The 12627-nt window shown below is 38.5% G+C and overlaps 1 long non-coding RNA gene across 1 annotated transcript; it reads left to right on the forward strand.

Annotated features, from left to right (window-relative positions):
• Nucleotides 1-637: 637 nt before the first annotated feature.
• Nucleotides 638-4262, forward strand: LOC144232049 (uncharacterized). Its single transcript, XR_013335299.1, has 3 exons — nt 638-741; nt 944-1068; nt 4223-4262. It is a non-coding gene; the product is annotated as an uncharacterized LOC144232049 (long non-coding RNA).
• Nucleotides 4263-12627: the final 8365 nt, after the last annotated feature.

Below are 12627 nucleotides of genomic sequence, written 5' to 3' on the forward strand. Positions count from 1 at the left end.
AGGCATTGAAAAACAGTAGGTGCAGCTGCAGATAAAAAGATGGTATTTACAGGTGGACAGGATGCTTGGCCTTTTGTTGGCCTTTTCACCCGACATTCGAACCCACCAGGAGCAATCAGTGTGAGTAGTTTTATCTTCCCATCAGAACATTTTTATATGTTAGTGTGTGCATGTGTGCGTGTGTTCCTATGTCCACACGTGCACATGATTATCAAATACCATGTTGAGATTATTTCAAGGTTAGGGTATTGATTGAAACTGTGTATGTGCTTGCTGGAACATATTTCCCACAGGGTCTGATCACGATGGCTAAAAAAGCTTGGCTTTTTTGTTTTTTGTTTTGACTTGGTTTTTGCATCGTGTATTCATTCTCTTTTTAATTGGATCACTAGGGGGTTATTAACATTGCTCTAGTTGAGGAAATAGAAACCTCGTAGCCTAAAAAAGTCAAGACACTTACTAAATTACCTCATTCACAGTAACATTTCTCTGATCCTGTTTACTGGGCATGTGTGTTATATGTTCGTGTTGGAGTGGGTGGGGTGGGGAAGGCCATTCTGCACCACAGAACGTTTCAAGCATTGCCAGCCAGGATACTTGGAGAAATATTTTACTTTCTCTACCTCTCAGACTATTTCTAGAGCACCTGATGTGTCTGTATTCTTCATAGAGACTTTGCTGCTCTATCAAATCAGACATGCACAGAAAACTATCTTGGCACAAAGCCTAAGAAGATTTAAGGTAAGAATCTTGGCTTATTGCTCAGCAGAATCACAGATTCTTATCCCATCCATTTAATCAATCCCCTTCCTTTCATCAAGAAAGCAAACGAATTGTCTTTTAATAACAATAATAACAAAGAAATATCCCAAGTGTCTGCCTCCCCTTTGAGGGCCTTCCTATAACAAATCTCTTGCTTTTCTTTCTTTCTTCACCACCCTAGGACTCAATGGACCTCTGCTCCTGAGGGATGGAGGCAAAGAGGGAAGGAGGGTGCAAGCATGCCCAGAAGAGACAGAAGTCACACAGAGTGCTCAAGCCTCGCAGGAAGGGCCAAAGTGAACTTTGGTGAGCTGAGTAAGGCTCCTTTTCACTTGTGTGAAGGGAAAATGTGTCCTTCAGTTTTTCTGTGGCGTAGGAATCTTTAAGTTAAAACATGTGCATGGGAATACACAGTCATAAATATACACACAGAAACACACATGGACATGTCATGTGGTTATTGAGCACACAAATTGTGGCCAGTTAGAATTGAAATGTGCCATAAATGTGAAAAATACAGGTAAGATTTGAGCACTTGGCATTCAAAAAACATCTCATTAAATTTTTTTAAATTTTGATTATACGTTCAAGTAATTCTTTGGATATACCGGCTTAAAGAAAATACATGGTTACAATTAATTTCACCTTTTTCTTTTTACTCCTTTTAATGTGGCTTCTAGAAAATTTAAGATTATATATATGACTTACATTTTATTTGTACTGGGCAGTGCTGGTCTAGAGCTCTCTTACAGAAGAGAAAGATTTTCCTAATACAGCAGTATTATTGGGAATAGTGTTTCCTGTTTAACTTTATATAAAGTAGTTTTGGGGCACCTGTGTGGCTCAGTTGGTTAAGCGCCCAGCTTTGGCTCAGGTCATGATCTTGTGGTCCATGAGTTCAAGCTCTGCGTCAGGCTCTGTGCTGACAGCTCAGAGCCTGGAGCCTGCTTTGAATTCTGTGTCTCCTTCTCTCTGTGCCCCTCCTCTGCTCACACTCTGTCTCTCTCTCAAAATAATAAATAAATGTTAAAAATATTTAAAAAAATAAAGTAGTTTTAGTGGCCCTTTCTCATTCTCTTGCTTTCAATCCTTGGTTTACAATGTACCTCAGAATATGCTTTAAATTTACGATTTTATCCTTAGGTTAGGTCAGATGAAAATTTTATGTTAAGAGACCTTCATCTCCCAAGAAGATGGGCAAATACGTAAATTATTTTCCTTCCCTCCAGCAAATCTCTGAGTGTTCGGGGGGATGGGCATAGGATGAGTTGTTGGAATTTTATCAACAGTATCTCTATTCTGGGCCGGCTCCTCCTCCTAACTTATCTCAAAGCCTTCCATACACTTTCAAACAGTATTCCTATCTCCATTCTAGTGATGAGAAAACTGAGGACAGTGTAGGTGAAATTCTCCAAAGCTAGAGGCTAGGGAATGCTGGAACCGTAATGTAAGTGTCCATCTCGATTCTTTGCTGTTAAGCTCCTTCAAGGCAGAAGATCCCCGTTAAACACTTAACCTTATGATCACAACATAAAGATCATTGAATTACTAGTAGTTTGCATGCATATTGTGCATCAAATAAGTGATAACTTCCGCATGTGGGCCAGCAGAGAAAAAACTGATTCCTGAAACCATCAAAATAAGGATGGAAAATGGAAAAGGGCTCTTTGAGTCCAAAGGCAATTAAGTATGAAACAAAAGTTCATACATATTTTGAGACCACTGTGATTTTCTAAACAATGAAATTAATGAAAAATCTTCAAAGAAAAAAATACTGTTATGTTTATTAGGCTGCCTTTGAAGTTATCCTTTCTTAACTTTTAAAATTATTGAATTAGTTGCATCTTCCCTAAGACCCTAGATCAGGCTTTTATCCAAATGTGTGCTTGCTCTATTTTCTAATATGTAAAAGGTCTAATTTATGCTTATGCACTGCATGAATACTTGGTAAGCCTTGGTGAACATCTGCCTTATTCCAGGCTTTGAGTTATATGCTGGGAAGACAAATATGAATAAGACATGGTCCCTACCCTTTTAAGATTCAGTGTCTGGTGAAGCAAGAAAAATGCATGTGAGAAGTACTCAAAACCATAGGAAGGGCATCTGGTAGGCAAAGTTCTAAGGTGGCTTCTAAGTTTCCCAGCTTCTGGTGCACATGCCCCTTATAAGCCTTTCCTTTTGAGTGTGGGTACAACCTGCGATTATGATAGGATAACTCTGTCAATATCAGGTCACTAATCAGTTGACTTTGAATTAGGGGAGATTCTCTAATGCGCCTTACCTAATCAGGTGAGCCCTCAACAAGGACTGGGCCCTTTCTGAAGTCGGGAATATTGGAACCTATGGAGGAGGCCATGTGGCAAGGACCCGAGAGCAGCTTCTAGAAGCTGATAGCCATCACTGGCTGCCAGCCAACAAGGTGATGGGCACCACAGTTCCACAGCTGCAAGGAAGTGATTTCTGCAGATGAGCTTAGAGAGCTTGGAAATGGATCTCATTCTACTTGAGACTATGGATGAGAGCACAGCCGGTTGACACCTTGAGCAGAGAACACTGCCATACCTTGCTTGGACTTCTGGCCTAGTGAACTATGATCCAATACATGAGTGCTGTTTTAAGTTGCTAATCTGTGGCAACTTGTTATGTCGCAATAAGAAACCAAAGCACGCCCCTACACCAGTCTATGCCAGGCGGGTTGGGCTCAGGAAAGACTTCAAAGGAAGGAAAAATAGCTGAGCTGCGTCTTGCTGGATGAGGAGGAGTGAGGCAATAATGAAGCGAGTTGAGAAGTAAGGAGGATGCATGCTGAGAAAGACTTTGGAGCAGAAAATCTCAGCCTTGACTGCACACTGGAATTACTTGAGGGAGTTAAATAACTGATGCTTCGGTCCCATTCTTTGGGAGACTGACATAATTTGTCTGGGATGCAACCCAGACATTGAGATTTTAAAAATCTATCCAGGTTGTTTCAAGGCACAACTAAAGCTAAGGCTACCTCTTAGACAGAGTGAAAAAGAGTGGAACTGTAAGTAGCTTGGGGTGGGTGTGACAAGGAAAGACAGAATACGAAATAAGTAAAAAAAAAAAAAAAAAGAAAGAAAGAAAGAAAAAGGTAGAGACCAGATGGTGAACTTTTTTATATATAAAAAATCTAATTGAAACAATTGATGAAACCTTTGAACAGAAACTTACTTGGTTCGAAAATGGGGAACATGTAGTGTGTTAGACAATGGGATGGCGAGAACTCTGTGAGATTAGGGAATGTTCATTTTTTTAGTTAACTTTGAAGCCTATTTCATGGCATTTAATACAGGAGGTGCTCAGTAAATGTTTGTTGAATGAATGAAAATTGATTGGGAGTGCTCAGGAGAGAAACTAGAAGTATCAGATATAGGCTGAGAAAGCTACCTGTCTATTTTGTAATCTGGTTGATTGTACTCATAATGTTCTCTCTTTCAAGGCACAGTACTTCTCCATGAAACATATTCCTATTGCTTGCCTCATTGCTATCATCTGAATGGGAGGTGATGCTTCATTTTCATTACTGCAAGCTTAACATGGCTAATACCAACACAAAATAAAAGTAAAGTTGATTTTGGATTGTTTTTATAACATTAATGTTAATTAACATGTTAATACTGTATAATGTTCAGCTCAAAAGACAGTGCTACGGTGACATGGGTAGGTGAACATAGGATATATGAGGGATATTTGGGAAAGGACAGTTGAACAAATTATGCCCAGAGTCCTTAAATGACTGTACTTCATTGAATAAATTCCATTCACTTCCATTTATTAAATACTTACTCTGTGCCCAGTACTGGGCAATGTGCTCTGCATTCATTATGATACAACATTTCATTTAATCTTCACCAAACCCATTGTAGTAGAGGTTAATATCTCCAGTTTAGATATGGAGATTAAAAAATTGAGGACATGTAATTTCTCAGTAGTGGAGCTAGGATTTGATGTGAAATCTGTCTGACTCCAAAACTGGGCCTTTAACCATGAGGTTAGGAGTAATTCCGTTTGAGAAAGGATACTACTAAAGACTTCTAAATTCTTCTGATGTCCCAGAACATATTCGATCTTTAAATATACCACAGTGAAGAATTTTATTTTGAGGAAGTGGACTGATTAATTGATTTTCACTGAGTGTAAAAGAATGAGGTAAAACCAGTTTTGGAATTAATGAGTTAATACCTAGAGAAGTCTTGGGTTTCATCAAAATATTCCAGTATTTTTTTTTTTACTTCAGAAACAGAAACAGGGTTTCAAAATATGAATCATCAAAAGAAAGTTGTCAGTTTTCAAATCAGATGTTGTCATCTAATATATCTTATATATATCTAATATATGTCATCTAATATATGTTATCTATCTATAAATGCACACATGACTTTATAAATACAAAGGATTATCAGGTACATCCATTAAATAACTTTGCTTTCTACATAATGAGCAACACTTTCCATATGTATTTTCTTTGATATGTAAACTATTAAATTTTGATCCTTCATGGTACAAAATGGGTAAAACTATACTAAAAAATGTTTTTGTCTGTCGTCTCTTTCAGGGTAAAATCCCTATCAAGGGTTTTTCAAGGATCCTACCTTTTAATGTATTGGACATTTAACTCATAAGGCATTGCATGTGGTCCTGTCTGGATTCATTGCTTAAAATTTTGGATCATCTTATGTATTTATAATATTTATGGTACAGCTGAAGTAACTCTGTATCAGAGAGTAATAATCACGTGATTATTATTTCCATTTCACTTTTTAAATGTATACACTCTTATTTTTAGTTTGGATTTTGCCACAAACATTCTCCTATTTAATTCACTACAAAACTATAAAGTTTTATCCTAAAAAGCCACATGTGAATTGTGCAGAGGTGACTGGCAGAATATGATATTAATAGGTTATTGACTTGTTAGGTCTTAAAGAGCCAAAGGGAACATCGCTTGCAGCCCCAGCAATGCACTGGAGGTTTGTTTCATTGATTGGTCTGCTTAACCCATCATCTCCAGGCATTTAAACAATGATATACGCTTGACAAACCTAATATTTCATTTTCTATCTGGGGACCATGGAACAGAAATTAAAGGAAAGAAAGACAAATGGACAGATATACAAGCAGAAAATGATGATAAATGTGAGAGAGAAGGAAGAGACAAATATAACACAGACCAAAATTTGGATCAGTAAATTCTGGAATTGGTAAATGCACAACCTAATAGCAAATGTAATTCCCAGGAGATGGTGAGGAGGAAAAATTTTAACATTTCTATTGTAAGCAAAATTCAGATTTAGATACAGAGCAGCCGGCAAACCAAATAAGATATCAAATAAGTGGTGGCTATCTTTTTTGGATGTGTGTGCATGTGTGTGTTCGAGAGAGATAGAGACAGAGACACAGACACACAGAGACAAAGTGATAGAGAAGCCGTTTTTTGAAAGTGTTCTGAATATTTCTGTAACGGGCAAATCTAGGCACTTAATGTACCTAATCTTTGCTTTTTAAACTTTGAAGGAGATGCCATGGCATAAGAAATGCTTTCCTTTTTAAAAACGTAGTCTTCTGTTGCCAACTAGAAAAGGGGAAACTTTACAACAGCCTGTCTCAGGTCCCTTGAATCTCTGGTATGATAGAGAACAGAACAAAACATGGAAAACAATATATTTCTCAAAGACTGTTATTCTATGGGACTCGATCTGATTATGATTTCATCTTTTAAACATTTTTAAAATGTTTATTCATTTTTTAAGTGACAAAGAACATGAGTGGGGGAGGGGCAGAGAGAGTCACACAAACAGAATCCGAAGAAGGCTCCAGGCTCGAACTCACGAACCGTAAGATCATGACCTGAGCCGAAGTCGGACGCTCAACCGACTGAGCCACCCAGGTGCCCCAAGGTTTCATTCTTAAAACATAGTGCCTCTGGAAACAGAACAGGCCCCCCCCGCCATGTCTCAGGAACACAGGATGGGGAGGATCTATCAAGATAACGGACAAAACATTTGAGTAGGTTTTCTCCTGGGAAAGGCTGTATATTGGGGAGATAAAGTCTGAGGATTGAGTGAGCCACCTCTTTAGTCACACTGTATAATACATAGAAGTTCCTGTGGTAAGTGACTTTTTAGCCTTTAAAGCATGTGTCCTACAAAAAGCGTAGATTTTATCTGCTTCTGTTAACAAGTGCAAAGCAAGAGTAAATACTGAAAGTATACCAACTCTTTCTGAGCTCTTTTAAGAACTTCAGAGATATTCTAGGAACAAATAGTTATTCCCTAGTTGTGCGAGGGGAGGGGAGGGGCTGGAGAAGGGGAGACGGTAAGAGAGAATTATAAAAAAAATTCTTGGCTCAAGAAGTAGAGAACTTAACAAAACAAATGAAGTAGGAATCACAAAGTGTTTGAAGACTTTTAATACGGTGNTTTGAGGGGGTCCTAAATGGTGAAGTTGGAGTCACTGGGCAGTAAGAGAAAGTGATTCTGGTTGGAAGAGATGCATGTGAAGGCAGAGAGCTGGAGATGTGTGTGAACTCTGGCAGCATCAACCCCTGAAAGGCAGTGTTGTACCTCAGGTTAGCTCTGGGTTCAAGTTTCTGCCCCACCAGCTGTCCAGCCCTGGGGAAGCCATTTCCCACATGTAGTAATCACAGGGGGTGACAGTGAGAAATACATCCTCAACAGACATTAGCTACTATTGTTCTAGAAATAAATCATTAAAAAAAATTTTTTTTAATGTTTTATTTATTTCTAGGAGAGAGAGAGAGACAGCGTGAGCAGGGGAGGGTCAGAGAGAGAGGGAGTCACAGACTCTGAAACAGGCTCCAGGCTCTGATCTGGCAGTCAGCACAGAGCCCGACGCGGGGCTCGAACCCACGAACCGCGAGATCATGACCCAAGCGAAAGTCGGACGCTTAACCGACTAAGCCACCCAGGCGCCCCGAAATAAATCATTTTTAAGGTAGATAAATAAAATGTGGTATAGAATGATTGTAACTGACATCAGAAAATTTCATTTCTAAGGCATAGGGAAGAAAACAGGCTTCTAAGGCCTAAATCATCAAGCTTGGAAGCTACCTCTCTGCTCTTCACCGACCTCTTGTTTTAATTCTTTTTTTCCCCCTCTTCTCTTACTTCTTAATGTTACTTTTTCTTTATCACCTCCCAATTCACTTCGACGGGGATTATGTAAGTACATACATCCTTTATGTCATAAGAGTAGAGGTTTTCTATCAAGATACGTAAATCAGGGGTGCCTGGGGGGCTTGGTTGGGCGACTGACTTTGGTTCAGGTCATGATCTTGAGGTTTGTGAGTTCCAGCCCCAAATCAGTCTCTGTGCTGACAGCTCAGAGCCTGGAGCCTGCTTCAGATTCTGTGTCTCCTCTCTCTCTGCCCCTCCCCTGCTTGCACTCTGTCTCTCTCTCTCTCTCTCAAAAATAAATAAACATAAAAGAACTTTTTAAAAAAGATACATAAATCATAATGTTTTATCTACTTCAGTGTTCTAAAATTTTCATAATATAGCATATGTAATCTGTGTACAAAGATCACTAAAATGGTGTATTAACTCCATCATAAGGTTAAGCAAACATATTTGACTTTATTTAGTTGTAGGAAATAAACTGAGATTTATAAACTATTATTCAACTGTTTATTCACTCATTCATTCATTCAAAATATTTACTAAGTTGTATATCAGTTACTGGGTATCTGAACATTTGAATGCAGAAATTCAATTAGAAGATGTACTTTTACCTTGAATCCAAAATAACAAGGAAGAATTATGGCTTCAGATAAATGTTTAAGCAGAGAGTTTGAGATAATAAAGTTACCTTTCAAGATTTTAAGATGGAGAAATTAGTCACTTTTTATTAGAACACTATCAGACAAATATATTATGTATTTTCCTTCAATTTCCCAAATAAGATTTGTGCAGGCTTCAGTAGACTATTAGGTCAGTTCTCATTAAATAACAACAGTGTCAAATAATGATAATAATATTGAAATACAAACTTTGACATCTGGAACTAAGTAGTAAAATCATTGGTACTGAAGATAGAAATAAGGAGAGTATTAAGCTATAAGCTTCACCTGGCATCTTTCATTAGAGTCTGAATAAAATTCTTCATTGGGATTTGCAACACTGCTTGTGGTTCATCTTATTACTTTTATGGAGGACAAACAGCCATGTAATTAGAGTGTATTTGCAGTATTACACGCTTATTTGTAGCCTGAAGATTAGATACCAATTGGATGCTATCATTTAATGGCAAGTATAATTACCACGAAGCTTGTTCTCTGCATCTAAGAGTTTACATTTCAATGCTGCTACAACTATACAATTATTTTTCAGTTAGCTTATATCTGTATTATTATTTAATAATTATGTCCATACTGGATATAATACAATCATCTTTAAGTCACTGTTAACAAAATGAATCAGCTATACCTAAAAAGCATACAATAAATATTTTACATTATGGGGCTTTCTGTTTTTACACTCATTTCCAATGCAAGTTATCACAACCATATATATCTGGTTTCTTGGGAACAAGCATGAGTTGTGCCTTCAAGGATTTGGAGCTTACTATAACAATAGTTAATACTGCCATATGTTTGTAGAGCAACACTTATTTCCAAAGTGCCTTCATGAAGAGTAAGCTTCACACTATCCTAAGGGGTTATAAAGAGGGGAGTTTAAGACAATTTTGGATACAGGGGAGTGACGCTCAGAATCTGGGAGCAGAGTGGACTATGAGTTATAAATAGTGTCCTTTCCATCTCATTGTGTGTTGTGTAAGTTAAACAGTGGCATGATCATAATTTGAAAGTAATCTTCAAAGCAGTCATTCATTCATTCACTCACTCACTCATCCCTCCGTCCATCTATCCATATATCCCTTCCTCCCTCCCTCCATTCACACTGTGAATGTCAAGTAGTATGCAATGGGGCTCCTCTGGGGCAAAGCTGGCTTTGCTGGGGAAGCTGAGAACTGAAGCCAAAATCATCCAGTGGTCAGACAGAGGCAGAGGTTTTGGAGGAATAGTTGTTGACAGGGATATTTCTGGACATTTCTGGACTCAACAAAAGGAAGCCAGTGTGGCACTACATAAGCGACCAATATCTCTGGCCCAATGGTAGTTTGGTTAATGTTTAACAATCAGCTCTCCAGGGGATCAAAGCCCCAATTTGTAGCATTTTCTGATTTTCATGGTGTGAATTATCCCTCCAGTGCCGATTCCAAGCTACCACGTGATGGCCCTGGTCATGGAATTGGGCAGACACGTGTAGTAGCACGTCATTATACAGTTTTCCATCAATAGCCTCAAAAACAGAGATTCTAATAAAATGTAAAATTGTCAATTGGTGATGAATTTTGAGTATTGAATATATTTATTTTATATGGCTTCTATAATTTTAAGTTCATATAATTTTGTTTTGAATCATGGTCATATCTTTGGCTTACAAAATACCTGAAAATTGAACTGTTCTTTCCAGCTGGTGCTAATTAGTTGAGCGTGCCACTTCTCTGGACCACACCACCCTCCCCCCTTTCCATAATTTAAGGGGATTTGGATGCTTGGGCCTGTATTAGTTTTCTAGGATTCCCATAACAAATACCAAAAGCAGGGTGGCTTCAATGACAGAAATTCATTGTCTCCCTGCTCTGGAAGCTGAGATCCAGCTGTCAGCTGAGCTGGCTCCTGAGCCGGCTCCTGAGCCAGCTGAGGCTGAGAGTCTGTTCTTTGCTTCTCTCCTGGCCATCTTTGGTGTTCCTTAGTTTGTACATGCATCACTCTGATCTCTGCCTTCACGTTCACATAATGTTCTCTCCCTGTGTGCATGGCTTTCTCTTTGTTTAAATTGCCCCTTTATATAAGGACACAGTAATGTTGGATGAGGGCCTACCCTAATGACTTCATCTTAGCCAATTGTGTTTGCAATATCTTAGTTTCTAAATGTCACATTCTGAGGTTCTGGGGTTAAGACTTCAATATGTGAATTTTGGGGGAAGTCCACTCATAATGGGCCCTGACTTTGAACATTGTCCCTTCGTTTTTCTTCAGATGTTACTATTTCCTTCATGAAATCGATTGCTTGTCCATACTGAGGCTTTAGGCCTGGGGGCCCCTATCTGTTCATCCATCTAAACTCCCACTCACCCTTCAGGACCCAACTCAAGCTGCACCTCCTCTTTAAATCTTTCCCTGAGCCTTTTTCTGTCCTCCCCACTCTCATGTCATTGGGGCAGACTTGTGCTTGTCTGCCTCATGGGTATATGCTGCTACAGACATCGGTGAGGGCAGTATGGCCTTGCGGTTAAGTGCATAGGCTGCTCTGAAGTCAGAGCTGAATTTGAATTAGTGTCTCTGCTCATTTGTTGGATGAGCCCCATAACCTCTATGGCTTCTGTTTCCCCATCTACAAAACTGGGTAATAAAATTAACTTTCAAGATTGTTTTGAGGATCAAATGGACAAATGAATGTAAAGATGGCAACATGATACTGCCTGTAAACCAAATGTTCAATAAATGCTAGCCGCTCCACCATATTCCTTATGCTCCTTGTATCTCCAAGATACAAGATGCAGTCTCTATGGCTTGCTGTGTTCTTTGTTCACCACTAGGCACTTAATTCTTAGGGGGCAGGGGTTGGGCCTTGTTCATCCTCATCTGCCTACAGGCACATGGCTACTACTTAGTAAATGCTGGTTGAAAGAAACTATGTATTTTTAATGACAATATTTTGTTTTGTTACTGATAATAAAATCTCATCTTCTGACACATAGTTACCTATCCATTCATTATATTCCAGCCTGACAAGGAAGGATGTCTTTTAAAGCTGACCTCAGAGTTGAAATATTCAAGCTATATTTCTATCATTATATCAATATATAAAACATATATCATGCCACTTTTTAATTAAACTTTTTATTTTGAATATTATAAATGCACAAAGTTGTAAGAAATAACACAGGGATTGCGCACATGTGTGCGTGTGTGTGTGTGTAATATCTTGCAAAACTAGTATAATATCACAACCAGAATACTGACATTGATATAGTTAGGTATAGTTAAGATTTAGTTCCACCACCCTAATGATCCTTCATGTAGCCCGATTAGCCACACCAATCTGTCTGCCACCAAATTATTTTACAAAATGTCTGTATCATTTTATATTCTTATCAGGCATGTATGAGATCCAATTTCCCTGCATCCTTGTCAACATTTGCTATTGCCAGTATTTTTTACGTTAGCCACATCATAGATAGGTAGAAACATCTCACGTGGTTTTAATCTGCATGTATATAATGGCTAATGATGATGAACATCTTTTCATGTGCTTATTTGCCATCTTTGTACCTTCTTCAGTAAATTGTCTCTTTATGTGTTCTGCCAATTTTTGAATCGAATTGTTTGTTTTATTACTGTTGAGTTTTGAGAGTTCTTTTTTTTGAAGTTTATTTATTTTGAGAGAGAGAGAAAGAAAGCAGGAAAGCAGCGGGGAGAGAGAGAGAGAGAGAAAGAGAGAGAGAGAATCCCAAGCAGGCTCCACACTGTCAATGTAGAGGTTGACCCAGGGCTCAATCTCACGAACTGTGAGATGATGACCTGAGCTGAAATCAAGAGTCAGACACTTAACTGACTGAGCCATTCAGGCACCCATGAGACTTCTTTATATGTTGTAGCTACTAGTCCTTCCTTGGATATGTGGTTTACAAATACTTTCCCCAGTCTGTAATTTGTCTTGTCATCTTCTTTTAAAAAAAAATTTAATGTTTTATTTATTTCTGAGAGAGAGAGCATGAGCAGGGGAGGGTCAGAGAGAGAGGGAGACACAGAATCCG

This window comes from Crocuta crocuta, unplaced genomic scaffold, assembly GCF_008692635.1.
Source record: "Crocuta crocuta isolate KB4526 unplaced genomic scaffold, BGI_CrCroc_1.0 scaffold194, whole genome shotgun sequence".
NCBI lineage: Eukaryota > Metazoa > Chordata > Mammalia > Carnivora > Hyaenidae > Crocuta > Crocuta crocuta.